We start from the raw sequence: 14,124 nt of genomic DNA, 5'->3' as shown, positions 1-14,124 counted from the left end.
GGCTCCTCTGCCCATGGGATTCCCCACATAAGAATACTGGGGAGGGTTGCCATTTCCTACTCCATCTCTACCATCATGAATTAGTATTATTCATGAGCTTTTCCCCATGTGTGCTCTCAGGAACCTTAGCCATTTTCTAAAATATATTTGAAATTCAACTTTCTCCTGGAAACCTCCCTGTCTCACTCAGTCAGGAACAATCTCTTCCTGGCCTAAGTTCTCAGGATACTTAGTAGATTACCTTATGATAACAGTTTTTTAAATGAGCAAATGAATGCGGCACTTCATCATCAATAAGAATTATCTTGAAAACTAGATTCTTTGGAATTCCCTGATGATCCAGTGGTTAGGACTCCTCATTTTCACTGCTAAGGCTGTGGGTCAGGGAGCTAAGATCCCACAAGACACGAGGTGTGGCCAGGAAAAAAAAAACAACAACTAGGGTTTTGCCTGGTCATCCAGGGGCTAAGACTCCGTGCTCCAGGAGGCCTGAGTTCGATCCCTGGTCAGAGAACTGGTTTCTGTATGTTGCAGTCAAGAGTTCATACAGGCTCTCTGCTCCTGCCCGTTCAACAGATAGCGTAACTTCCGTGTTGTGCCAGCCATATCCCTGAGACAATATGGTGAAGGTCAGAGTGAACTGATTTGGCTGCCTGGTCACCAGGGCTGCTTTCAGTTCTGGCAAAGTGGACATCGTCGCCATCAATGACCCCTTCATTGACCTTCACTACATGGTCTACATGTTCCAGTATGATTCCACCCATGGCAAGTTCCACAGCACGGTCAAGGCAGAGAACGGGAAGCTCGTCATCAATGGAAAGGCCATCACCATCTTCCAGGAGCGAGATTCCGCCAACATCAAGTGGGGTGATGCTGGTGCTGAGTACGTGGTGGAGTCCACTGGTGTCTTCACTACCATGGAGAAGGCGAGGGCTCACTTGAAGGGTGGCGCCAAGAGGGTCATCATCTCTGCGCCTTCTGCCGATGCCCCCATGTTTGTGGTGGACGTGAACCACGAGAAGTATAACAATACCCTCAAGATTGTCAGCAATGCCTCCTGCACCACCAGCTGCTTGGCCCCCCTGGCCAAGGTCATCCATGACTACTTTGGCATCGTGGAGGGACTCATGACCACCATCCACGCCATCACTGCCACCCAGAAGACCGTGGATGGCCCCTCTGGGAAGCTGTGGCATGATGGCCGAGGCGCTGCCCAGAACATCATCCCTGCTTCTACTGGTGCTGCCAAGGCCATGGGCAAGGTCATCCGTGAGCTCAATGGGAAGCTCACTGGCATTGCCTTCTGCGTCCCCACCCCCAACGTGTCCATTGTGGATCTGACCTGCCGCCTGGAGAAACCTGCCAAGTATGATGAGATCAAGAAGGTGGTGAAGCAGGCATCAGAGGGCCCCCTCAAGGGCATTCTAGGCTACACTGAGGACCAGGTTGTCTCCTGCAACTTCAACAGCGATACTCACTCTTCTACCTTCGATGCTGGGGCTGGCATTGCCCTCAACGACCACTTTGTCAAACTCATTTCCTGGTATGACAATGAATTTGGCTACAGCAACAGGGTGGTGGACCTCATGGTCCACATGGCTTCCAAGGAGCAAGGTCCCCGAACCCCCAGCCCCAGCAGGAGCATGAGAGGAAAAGAGAGTTCCTCAGCTCCTGGGGAGTCCTTGCCCCACCTCGATCCTCCACCACGGATCTCCCGACCTCCACACGGTTTCCATCCCCAAGGCCCTGAGAAAGGGGAGGGGCTTAAGGAGCCCTGCCTTGTCATGTACCATCAATAAAAGTACCCTATACCCAGAAAAAAAAAAGAGTTCATACACTACAACTAAAGATCCTTCATGCCACACCTAAGACCTGACGCAGCCTAATTAATTAATTATTTGAAAAAAAAATTAACGCTAGGTTCTAAACTCCTGGAGGACATAAGAGTTTACATCTTATACTTCCTTCCATTCTCTATAGCTAATACCTAACGTACTATCTGATAAATGAAGGAGTGACTGATGGGGGGGTTGGTGAATAGAGGGGGTTAAGAGTGAACAGGGAGAGGTACAGTAGAATGACCAACTGGATAAACCAAAAATGATTCCAGGAACTCATTCTGAATTGCCTGGAAATGGGCTGACTGAACCACATGCCCTTCTGTCTCACCAAGAAGAGGAGTTGCTCTCAAACCCAACTTCGTCCGGGTGCCTGTCAATTTCCTGTTTGCTCTCAGAACCATCTCCTACCCTTTCCCTACTTTATGCTGTATCACAGGGAACTGCATCATCCAGGATCCCTTACACTTTGACTTTTTGTTTGGTTATTTCAGATAGTTTTCATATTGTTGTCTGGCTATAGTTCACTCACTTTCACTGTTTTAAAACATTCCATTGTATACATGCACCAAATGTATGTATTTATTCTACAATAAATGGACAATTGAGTTTCTAGTTTGGGGCTATTATTAATAATGCTGACGTGAACATTCCCTTTCATGTCTCTTGTAAAAATATATGTTAGTACTTATTTCATGGGTTTATATCCAGGACTGGGATTGTGGGGTGAAGGGCAAGTCTGTATCTAGTATTTACTAGATTATTTCAAATATCCAAAGTTGTTCAAGCAGTGTGTGAGATTTCTTGTTGCTCTACTCCTTGCCAAGGGTTGGTAGACTTCAAAATTTTTGCAAATCTGATGACTATGAAAAGAGAGCTCTAAGACTTCCTTGGTGGGTCAGTGGTTAAGACTCTGCACTTCCAGTGCAGGGATGCAGAGGGCACAGGTTCAATCCCTGGTCTGGGAGCTAAGATCCCACATGCTGTAAGGTACAGCCACAAAAAGAAAAAGAGTTAATTCTGCTTAATTCACTGGTTATTAGTGAGGTAAAGTCCCTTTTATTAGGTTTATTGGTTATGTGTTTCTTCTGTGAAGTCATTATTCATATCCTTGGCTAGTTTTTCAGGGTTTTTTTTATATTTCTTTTGATATGTAGTAGTACTTTCATATTCTATATATTATGATTTGTTAGTTATACTGATTCTCTCAACAACTATTTCTGAGCACTTACTATGCTCAAAGGATACAACAGTGAACAATACAGATCAAAAAATTCCTCTTAGTTTATGAAGTTTGCATTCCTGTATACAGAGAAAAACAATAAGCATAATAAACAAACAAAACTGAAGATATATTAAAATTTATGTATCTTCTGATAAATGCTATAGAGAAATAAAGCAGGGAAGGGGGTTAGGGAATTCTGAGGGAAGGCTGAAACTTAAAAGTGGTCAAGGGGATTCCCTGGTGGTTGTGGAACTTAGCATTTCCACTGCAGGGAAACTAAGATCCTGCAAGCTGCATAGTGCAGCCAAAAAATAAAATCATGTGATCAAGGGAGACAACTTTTTTCAAAAATTTGGCTGTGTCAGGTTGGATCTTAGTTGCCCCAAGCTGTGCTCTTCGTTTGCTGCTCACAGGGTCAGTAGTTGCAACACCCAGGCTTAGCTGCCCCAAGACATGTGGGATCTTGGCCCCCTGACCAGGAGTCTAACCTCCATCCCCTGCATTGGATGATGGATTCCTAACCACTGGACTACCAGGAAAGTCCCAGGAAGGCGACTGTTGAGTATAACTCTGAAGGAGGTCAGGAAACAAGCCACAGAGAAGTTTGGGGGAAGAGCATCTTAGGTAGAATAATAAATGCAAAGGCCCTGCAGTGGAACATAAGTGGTATGTTCAAAGAACAGCAAGGGGTCCAGTGTGACTAAAGCTGAATGAGGAAACTGAGTCATAAGACACGAGACTTGGATTTTTGTTTTTAGAGGGAATGTTTTTGATAAGAACACAGTTAAAAAAAATTTCTACTGGAGTATAGTTGATTTATAATATTACGTTAGTTTCAGGTGTATAGCCAAGTGAATCAGTTATACATACACGTATATCCCCTCTTTTTTTTTTTTTTTAATATTTATTTATTTGGCTGCACCGAGTCTTAGTTAAGGCATGCTGGATCTTTAGTTGCAGCATGTGGGAATTTAGTTCCCTGACCAGGGATCAAACCCCAGCACCCTGCATTGAGAACATGGAGTCTTAGCCACTGGGCCACTGGGGAAGTCCCCACCCTTTTTTTTAAACATCCTTTTCCCATATAGACCATTACAGAGTACTGGGAGGATAGGTTCTTATTAGTTATCTATTTTATATATATATAGTAATGTGGATATGTCAATTCCAAACTGCCAATTTATCCCTCCCTCCTTATCTCCTGGTAGCTATAAGTTTATTTTCTACATCTGTGACTCTACTTCTGTTTTGTAAATAAGTTCATCTTATCTTTTTTAAATATAAATTCCACTTATAAGCAATATTGTATGATATTTCTCTTTCTGTGTCTGACTTACTTCACTCAGTATGGCAGTCTCATTTATCCATGTTACTGCAAAATGGCAGTATTTTGATCTTTTTTCCCATCCAAGTATTAACCAGGCCTGACTCTGCTTAGCTTCTGAGATTAGATGAGATTCAACACCTTCAGGGTGGTATGGCTGTAAACTATTTTGATCTTTTTAATGGCTAATATTCCATTGTATATATGTTTTAATTCTTCTTTATCCATTACTCCTTCAGTGGGCATTTAGGTTGCTTCCATGTTCTGGCTGTTGTAAACAGTGCTGCAATGAACATTGGGGTACATGTGTCTTTTTGAATTATGATTTTCTCCGGGAATATGCCCAGCAGTGCGATCACTGGGTCATACGGTAGTCTTATTTTTAGTTTTTTCAGGAACCCCCATACTGATCTCCAAGACACAAGATTTGAACACTAAGATGGAGAAGGTATATGTGCAGAATGTAAAGGATGTTTGTAGACTGTTATAAGGACTTGACTATTTTGTTCTTGGTGAAGTGGGAAGACATTTGAGAAAAGGAAAGGTGTGAGCAAAAGAGAAACACAATCTGACTTACTATTTTAAAAGGCCCATTCTGGGGACAAGGGCAGGAGCAAACTGACTTTCAGAATAATCCAGGTGAAACATAATGGTGAGAGATAATGGTGGCTTGTGCTAAGGTGATACTGAGGTGGTAAAAAAGTGGTTAGAGAAAATTGATAGATAATCCATGAGTAACTATGACCTAGTTGAGGCTGAATAGCATTTGTTAGGTATTGATTAATTTTTGTTTTCTTATGCTTGAAGAACTTTAATAATGCTTAGTAACCGAAACTTTGAATGCAGAAGGCAAAATGACCAAGCCCATGGTGGGGATTAGTATAGTTATAACAGTAAATTGGCAAAAATGATAATGGCTTGGGCTAAGGTGGTACTCGTAAAGTTTGCAGAATCTGAATTTATTTTGAGTATAACTAAAAGGATTTTGGGCATGGAATATAAGCAAAAGTGAGAAATTAGGAGTGACTTTAGGGGGGTTTTTTGTCCTGAAGGTTAGAGTTTCCATAAGTTGAAAGTGAAAAAATTTCAAGAAGACCAGATTTGGTAGAGAAGGTCAGGAGCTCATTTTCAGACTATTGAATTTGAGTTGCCTTTTAGATATTCTGGCAACTGAATGTGTGAGCTTGGCATTCAGGAGAATTTAAAGGGAGTTTTATTAGCCACCATTTTTGATGTAATAAACAACTCCAAAATCTCAGTGGATTACAGAAACAAACAATTATTTCTTGCTCTTCTCACATATGGGTAACAGGTTGATTACTTTTCTGCTCGAGGCTATGGGCCAGCTGTCTTTTTCAAGTATATTCTAATTTTGAGCCCAAACTGAATAAATAGCCACTGTTCAGCACACGCCGTACTCATGGCAAAAGGCAGAATCGAGAGGGGGTAAACAATGAAATTCAATTTGAAGCTTCTCTTTGCATGTGGCAGCTATCACTTGATTCCATTCCATTCCTTTACCCAAAGAAAGTCACATGGCCCAGCCCTGCATGGGGCAAAGATGTATATTGTGCACAGAAGAGGCATTTCAAGACAAATTCAAAGGGTGCAGATGTAAAATTCTCGTAGCAAGCAAATAGTTGAAAACTATAATTCAGTCTACCACAAAGTGAGTACATTGAAGAGAAGAAGTCCAAAGACTGAGATTTTTCAGTGTTCAGAGGTTGGAAAGATAAGGAAAAACCAACAAAGGAGACTGAGAAGGAGCAAACAGTGAGGGAGGGAGAAAACCAGGTTGGAAGTCAAGTAAAGAAATTGCCTCAAGAAGTTAGGAGGGATTAACTATGTCACATGTTGCTAATAGGTCAAGCAAGGTGAGGACTGATATTGACCATTAGATTTAGCCATGTGGCAATCTTTGGTCTTCTTGACAAGAGAATTAATGACATGATGGCGCAAAAACCTGACCAATGTGGATTCAAGAGAGTGGGAGGAGAGAGGTTAGAGATAAGAGATAATGGCTACAAGCAGACTACTGCCTATAGCCATTTCAAGGACTTTTGCTAAAAGGGGAAGGAAGGAGACAGAGGAGTAACTGAAGGGAAAAGTGAGGTCAATGGTAGTTTTTTAAAAATTGTTTTAAGATGGGAGAAATAAAACCATGGTTTCATAATGATAGGAAGGATCCAGGAGGCCCAGGGGTTAGGACTACACTTCCACTGCTGGGGTATAGGTTCAATCCCTGGTGGGTTCAATCCCACAAGTTGTGTGGCACAGCCAAAAACAAAAAAAAGGAGGGACTTCCCTTGTAGTCCAGTGGCTAAGACTCCACACTGTCAATGCAGGGGGCCCAGATTCAATCCCTGGTCAGGGAACTAGATTCAACATGCTTCAACTAAGAGTTCATATGCGCAACTAAAGATGCCACATGCCACAAATGCGTGCTGCAGGAAAGATCAGAGATCCTGAGTGCTTCAACTGGCATAGCCAAATAAATAATCTCTTAAAAAAGGAAAGATCCAGTAAAGAGGAAAAAACTAACAATGCCGGAAAGAAAGCAGAGGATTACTGTACTGAGGCTCTTGCTAAAGGGGATGGGCTCTAGTGCACTGGCCTTCCTTAGAAGTATAGATAGTCCATTCAGAGTAATAAGTGAGAAGGCAAAGCAGGTAGACAAGTGCAGGTAGGTGAGGAGATATGATTATGGGAACATAGGAAAGTTCTCTTTTGATTGCTTCTATTTTTCAGCTAAGTAAGATACAAATCATGAGATGAGAGTGAAGATATTAAGAAATTATGAAAGGTTTGAAAATTAGGAAAGTGTAGGAGTCATCTAGTGGAACGGGAGATTGACTGCAGTAGAGAATAATATTCACTGGTAGTGGCATTAAAGGCCAATTTGAGGTTAGTGATGATTGTGTGTCTTTTTTATCCCATCACAATCAACTGCACAGGTGTGGGTGCAGAGTTAAATGGAGAATTGGATGTGTCCAGGCGACAAACAGGTGGAAATTTAGATTTAATCAGAATTTGTCAAAGTGAAAAAAAAAAGCAAGAGAGACATGTGTATGCAGGGGAAATTTCATCACAATGGTAGATGATGTAAGTCAAATAATAATGGAAGTAGATTAGGGATAATAAAATGACAGAAGAATCGTGAATTACAAGTGTAGGTATACTTGACAAATTTTTGGAGTCAGGAATAAGCTTAAAAAGTAGGAAGACTTGGTCAGAATGTGATGCTTAATACTGACGTTATAGAGGAGTTGTAGTGCTGGTAATGACAAGATCTAGAGCAGCACTATTTAATGGAACTTTCTGTGACGATGGGCATGTTCCACATCCATTGTCTAATATGCCATTTGTGGCTCTTGGTCTTTGGAAATGAGCTGACCAGGGAAATGAAAATTTAAATTTTATTCAAGTTTAATAAATTTAAAATTAAAAGCAGCATGAAGCTAGTAGCTACCATATCAGACAGTGCAATTCTAGATATTATGACCATGTTAGTGAGGAGCTAAGATGGAAGACAACATTACTAGAGAAGAGGAAGCCCAAAACTTCTAAGCCCAAAACTTAGAAGCTAAGCTATTTGAAAGGTCACATCAGTAAGTGGATATTGAAATCTCCAGAAATTACAACAAGAATAGTACTAAAGTGATGGTGAACCACCAGCTACAATCTTTAAGGAAAGATAAGTATCTCAAGATGAGAGGATAAGTAAGAGTAAAGTGAGTGGTAGAGTCAGATGCCATGTTAATCAAAACTGAATGTTTTAGGGAGGAAGGAAGGAGAAAAGGTTAGAACCAGCAATGCAAGGAGGACCCCTACCCCTTACCTAGGCTTAATAGTATAATATATGCTTTGAAACTAATGTTTTCCCACTGCAAAGAGAAGTTTGTGGATTATCTTACCACTTACTTATGATGGCTTTTGTTGATTAAAAGTTTTTCCTCTTAAATTTGAAAAACTATTCACCATTTTTATTATTCTCATTTTTATATCTTAATTAAGAAATTCTTTCCCAAGGTCATCAATATATCATTTTATGTTTTCTTTTAAAAGTTATGTTTGCTTTCCACATTTAAAATTTTAATTCCTCTTAAGTTTATTTTTTATGTATGATATGCAATAGAAAACAAATTTTATTTATTTCTTATTTGGCCCACTACTTGGCTTGTGGGATCTCAGTTGTCTGACTAGGAATTGAACCTGGGCTGGGACCGAATTCTAACTTCAAGAGTCCAGTTTGGTGGCCTTTGCTATCCAAAAGCCGACTCCCCACCCCCCACCCCTGACAATCAGTGGGCAAGAGCTTGTATAAGCTGAGGGAGGGGGCTACATGCAGAAACAGCTCAGGCGGCTCTGGCAGTCATCTTGAACTTGGTCATCAGTGATATGACCAGCATCACCTTGATTGTTTTAGGTACAGTTAATCTTCAGTTCCAAAGTCAGTTTGTTCCCATTTCTTTGAGGCCAATTCTTGGAATTGTGGAAGCTTATGTCATGGCTACAGTCTGGTCGTCATGTAGTTAACTTCTACACCTTCGGTATCTATAAGACAGCTTACAAGATATGGCTCAGAATATTACCTATAGCCCTTGAGAAGGAACCAAAGGTCCTTGACTATGCTTAATAACTAAACTACTATTATTTGGTCTTCTTTGACTGTTTTCTTTTGCATGTTCTCACTTCTCTGGTTAAACTTATTTTTTGGCTAAAGTTTTTCCACAGACAAAATGTAGGCAGAGGACATGAGGGGGAAAGAACCATAGGGACCTCCTCCATTTCACCATGAAGCACATTTGTTGAAGTCTGTCACTTCTTACAATGCTACTGCCACCATATTACTTCCTCTAATAACTTTTGAAATTGGCTCTCTATTCCAGATGATGTTCATTTTATTATAACGTGCATAGTTTCAGATTTATGCTGATATATCCTGCACAGTACTGTGTGTGTATTTCAGTTCTACAGTTCAGTTCAGTTCAGTCACTCAGTCATGTCCGACTCTTTGAGACCCCATGAATCGCAGCACGCCAGGCCTCCCTGTCCATCACCAACTCCCGGAGTCTACCCAAATTCATATCCATCAAATCAGTGATGCCATCCAGCCATCTCATCCTCTGTCGTCCCCTTCTCCTCCTGCCCCCAATCCTTCCCAGCATCAGGGTCTTTTCCAATGAGTCAACTCTTCGCATGAGGTGGCCAAAGTATTGGAGTTTCAGCTTCAGCATCAGTCCTTCCAATGAACACCCAGGACTGATCTCCTTTAGGATGGACTGGTTGGATCTCCCTGCACTTGGCTGTTATTTTTTCAAATATTGTTTCTCCACTGTTCCTTCCATTCTTCTGGAATTTTTTTTTTTTTATAAATTTATTTATTTTAGTTGGGGGCTAATTACTTTACAATATTGTAATAGTTTTTGCCATACATTGACATGAATCAGCCATGGGTTTACATGTGTTCCCCTTCCTGGACCCCCCACCCACCTCCCTCCCCATCCCATCCCTCTGGGTCATCCCATTGCCCCGGCCCTGAGCCCTTGTCTCATGCATCGAACATGGAATGGTGTTCTGTTTCACATATGATAATATACATGTTTCAATGCTATTCTCCCAGAACGTCCCACCCTCACCTTCTCCCTCAGAGTCCATAAAATTGTTCTATGCATCTGTGTCTCTTATTCTGTCTCGCATATAGGGTTATCGTTACCATCTTTCAAATTCCATATATATGCATTAGTATACTGTATTGTTGTTTTTCTTTCTGGCTTACTTCACTCTGTATAATGGGCTCCAGTTTCATCCATCTCAGTAGAACCGATTCAAGGAAACAATATCATTCACCATTGCAACAAAAAGAATAAAATACTTAGGAATTTATCTACCTAAAGAAACAAAAGACTTATATATAGAAAACTATAAAACACTGATGAAAGAAATCAAAGAGGACACAAACAGATGGAGAAATATACCGTGTTCATGGATTGGAAGAATTAATATAGTGAAAATGAGTATACTACCCAAAGCAATCTATAGATTCAGTGCAATCCCTATCAAGCTACCAATGGTATTTTTCACAGAAGTAGAACAAATCATCTCACAATTTGTATGGAAATATAAGAAACCTCGAATAGCCAAAGCAATCTTGAGGAAGAAGAATGGAACTGGAGGAATCTTCTGGAATTTTTATTGAATGTAGGTGGGAGCTTTTCAATCTCTCTTCCACGTTTCTTTTTTTTTTTTTTTGAAGATTTGCATTTTCTCTTTATTTATTTTTTTTTTCTTTTTTTTTTTTTCTTTTTTTTTTTTATAAATTTATTTATTTTACTTGGGGGCTAATTACTTTACAATATTGTAATAGTTTTTGCCATACATTGACAAGAATCAGCCATGGGTTTACATGTGTTTCCCTTCCCGAACCCCCCACCCACCTCCCTCCCCCTCCCATCCCTCTGGATCATCCCACTGCCCCGGCCCCGAGCCCTTGTCACATGCATCGAACATGGAATGGTGCTCTGTTTCACATATGACAATACACATGTCTCAATGCCATTCTCCCAGAACGTCCCACCCTCACCTTCTCCCTCAGAGTCCATAAAATTGTTCCATGCATCTGTGTCTCTCATTCTGTCCCGCATATAGGGTTATCGTTACCATCTTTCAGATTCCATATATATGCATTAGTATACTGTATTGTTGTTTTTCTTTCTGGCTTACTTCACTCTGTATAATGGGCTCCAGTTTCATCCATCTCAGTAGAACCGGTTCAAATGTATTTTTTTTAATGGCTGAGTAATATTCCATTGTGTATATGTACCACAGCTTCCTTATCCATTCATCTGCTGATGGACATCTAGGTTGCTTCCATGTCCTGGCTATTGTAAACAGTGCTGCGATGAACATTGGGGTACACGCGTCTCTTTCAATTCTGGTTTCCTCGGTGTATATGCCCAGCAGTGGGATTGCTGGGTCATATGGCAGTTCTATTCCCAGTTTTTTAAGGAATCTCCACACTGTTCTCCATAGTGGCTGTACTAGTTTGCATTCCCACCAACAGTGTAAGAGGGTTCCCTTTTCTCCACACCCTCTCCAGCATTTATTGCTTGTAGACTTTTGGATAGCAGCCATTCTGACTGGTGTGAAATGATACCTCATTGTGGTTTTGATTTGCATTTCTCTAATAATGAGTGATGTTGAGCATCTTTTCATGTGTTTGTTAGCCATCTGTATGTCTTCTTTGGAGAAATGTCTGTTTAGTTCTTTGGCCCATTTTTTGATTGGGTCATTTATTTTTCGGGAATTCAGCTGCAGAAGTTGCTTGTATATTTTTGAGATTAATTGTTTGTCTGTTGCTTCATTTGCTATTATTTTCTCCCATTCTGAAGGCTGTCTTTTCACCTTGTTTATAGTTTCCTTTGTTGTGCAAAAGCTTTTAATTTTAATTAGGTCCCATTTGTTTATTTTTGCTTTTATTTCCAATATTCTGGGAGGTGGGTCATGGAGGATCCTGCTGTGATTTATGTCGGAGAGTGTTTTGCCTATGTTTTCCTCTAGGAGTTTTATTGTTTCTGGTCTTACGTTTAGATCTTTAATCCATTTTGAGTTTATTTTTGTGTACGGTGTTAGGAAGTGTTCTAGTTTCATTCTTTTACAAGTGGTTGACCAGTTTTCCCAGCACCACTTGTTAAAGAGGTTGTCTTTTCTCCATTGTATATTCTTGCCTCCTTTGTCGAAGATAAGGTGTCCATATGTGCGTGGGTTTATCTCTGGGCTTTCTATTTTGTTCCATTGATCTATATTTCTATCTTTGTGCCAGTACCATACTGTCTTGATGACTGTGGCTTTGTAGTAGAGTCTGAAGTCAGGCAGGTTGATTCCTCCAGTTCCATTCTTCTTCCTCAAGATTGCTTTGGCTATTCGAGGTTTCTTATATTTCCATACAAATTGTGAGATGATTTGTTCTAGTTCTGTGAAAAATACCATTGGTAGCTTGATAGGGATTGCATTGAATCTGTAGATTGCTTTGGGTAGAATACTCATTTTCACTATATTAATTCTTCCAATCCATGAACACGGTATATTTCTCCATCTGTTTGTGTCCTCTTTGATTTCTTTCATCAGTGTTTTATAGTTTTCTATATATAAGTCTTTTGTTTCTTTAGGTAGATATATTCCTAAGTATTTTATTCTTTTTGATGCAATGGTGAATGGTATTGTTTCCTTAATTTCTCTTTCTGTTTTCTCATTATTGGAGTATAGGAATGCAAGGGATTTCTGTGTGTTAATTTTATATCCTGCAACTTTACTATATTCATTGATCAACTCTAGTAATTTTCTAGTAGAGTCTTTAGGGTTTTCTATGTAGAGGATCATGTCATCTGCAAACAGTGAGAGTTTTACTTCTTCTTTTCCTATCTGTATTCCTTTTATTTCTTTTTCAGCTCTGATTGCTGTGGCCAAAACTTCCAAAACTATGTTGAATAGTAGTGGTGAAAGTGGGCATCCTTGCCTTGTTCCTGACTTTAGGGGAAATGCTTTCTCCACGTTTCTTAATTAACTGCACTTTCAAAAAAAATACCTTTATCTCTTTGGTTCTCTGTACTATTTCTAGACAAAATTACTGTCTTCCAATGCAGAAGAATCACTCTTCAACTGTGTCTAGTCTAGAGTTTATCCTATTAAGTTTTTAATGGTTATAAAAATTTATATATACTAATAGTCCCTGGTTGCCTCCTATTTATATCCACATGTTTTTAGTTTTATTTATACTTATGTTTCATAAATTCTTTTTAATTTAATATATAATTTTATATCTTTGAGCATCATAAAAATACTTGTTTAAAAATAATTTTCAGGCTGTTTTATATACAGTTGGTGTGGATTCTTGTAGCAATTGATTATGTTCCTTTTTTCCTAGTGTTAGTTTTGTTTTCATGTGTTTTGGAATTTAAGTTTTCAGACTCATTTTAAGTAAGAGGGATTCATGTATGTGTGTGTTTTGATGTTATTGTTTATTTGTTTGCTTATTTTCTTCTAATTCTTGTGTTCTCCTTATCTAGCAGTTTTGTGACTGCCTCCAATCAAACTCTATTCCCTCCATCCAAAATCATGTCTATAATAGCCCTTCAAAGTTCCTGTAATAACTATGGGATATCAGGGATGTTGTAGATTCAGTCACTGAGACAGTGGTCAACTTTGTTCAGTTCCTAGTTGCTGTGTCTTCGTTCTTCTACCTCCTCAGGCCCAGAACTCTATATAATGCCTTTGCTTCAGAAAGAAGGTTAGCATCAGCTTTGTTTTTCAGCCCCTTCTCATAAGTGGATGAACTGTAGATTTGGAAGAGATGGGTGCTTCAAAGTATCATCCTGACCAGAAGTTCTGATAGTTTCATAATTTTTTTTTTAACATTTAAATCTGTCATTGATTTGGGGTTTATCTTGATGTGGTTTTGAAGTATGTATCTCTTTTCTTCCAAATACCTAACAATTTATCCCCACATCATTTATCAAATTATATATTGAATTGCTAATTTCCACCACTACTATCTTTTAAATAGGCTTCAAGTCCTATTCTTTATCTTTTCACCATTACTGACCTAGTATAGGTCACTATCTGCCAACTTCCACCTAGATTGTTTCTGTAACCTCCTGACTCTTGGTTTTCAATCCCTGACATATACTACAGTCAGAATGACCTCTGTGTAACACAAAACTGCTCATGTTACTCGCTGC

The 14,124-nt window shown here is 39.7% G+C and overlaps 1 pseudogene across 1 annotated transcript; it reads left to right on the top strand.

Moving 5' to 3' along the window:
- Nucleotides 1–553: 553 nt before the first annotated feature.
- On the top strand, nt 554–1,826 carry LOC145545371 (glyceraldehyde-3-phosphate dehydrogenase pseudogene; annotated as a pseudogene). Its single transcript, XR_014082029.1, has one exon. The product of XR_014082029.1 is annotated as a glyceraldehyde-3-phosphate dehydrogenase pseudogene (transcript).
- Nucleotides 1,827–14,124: the final 12,298 nt, after the last annotated feature.

This window comes from Giraffa tippelskirchi, chromosome 4 (assembly GCF_054371585.1).
Source record: "Giraffa tippelskirchi isolate mGirTip1 chromosome 4, T2T-mGirTip1v1.2.pri, whole genome shotgun sequence".
Taxonomy (NCBI): Eukaryota; Metazoa; Chordata; class Mammalia; order Artiodactyla; family Giraffidae; genus Giraffa; species Giraffa tippelskirchi.
The sequence above is the reverse complement of the archived record's forward strand: the minus strand, read 5'-3'. Positions and strand labels throughout refer to the sequence as shown.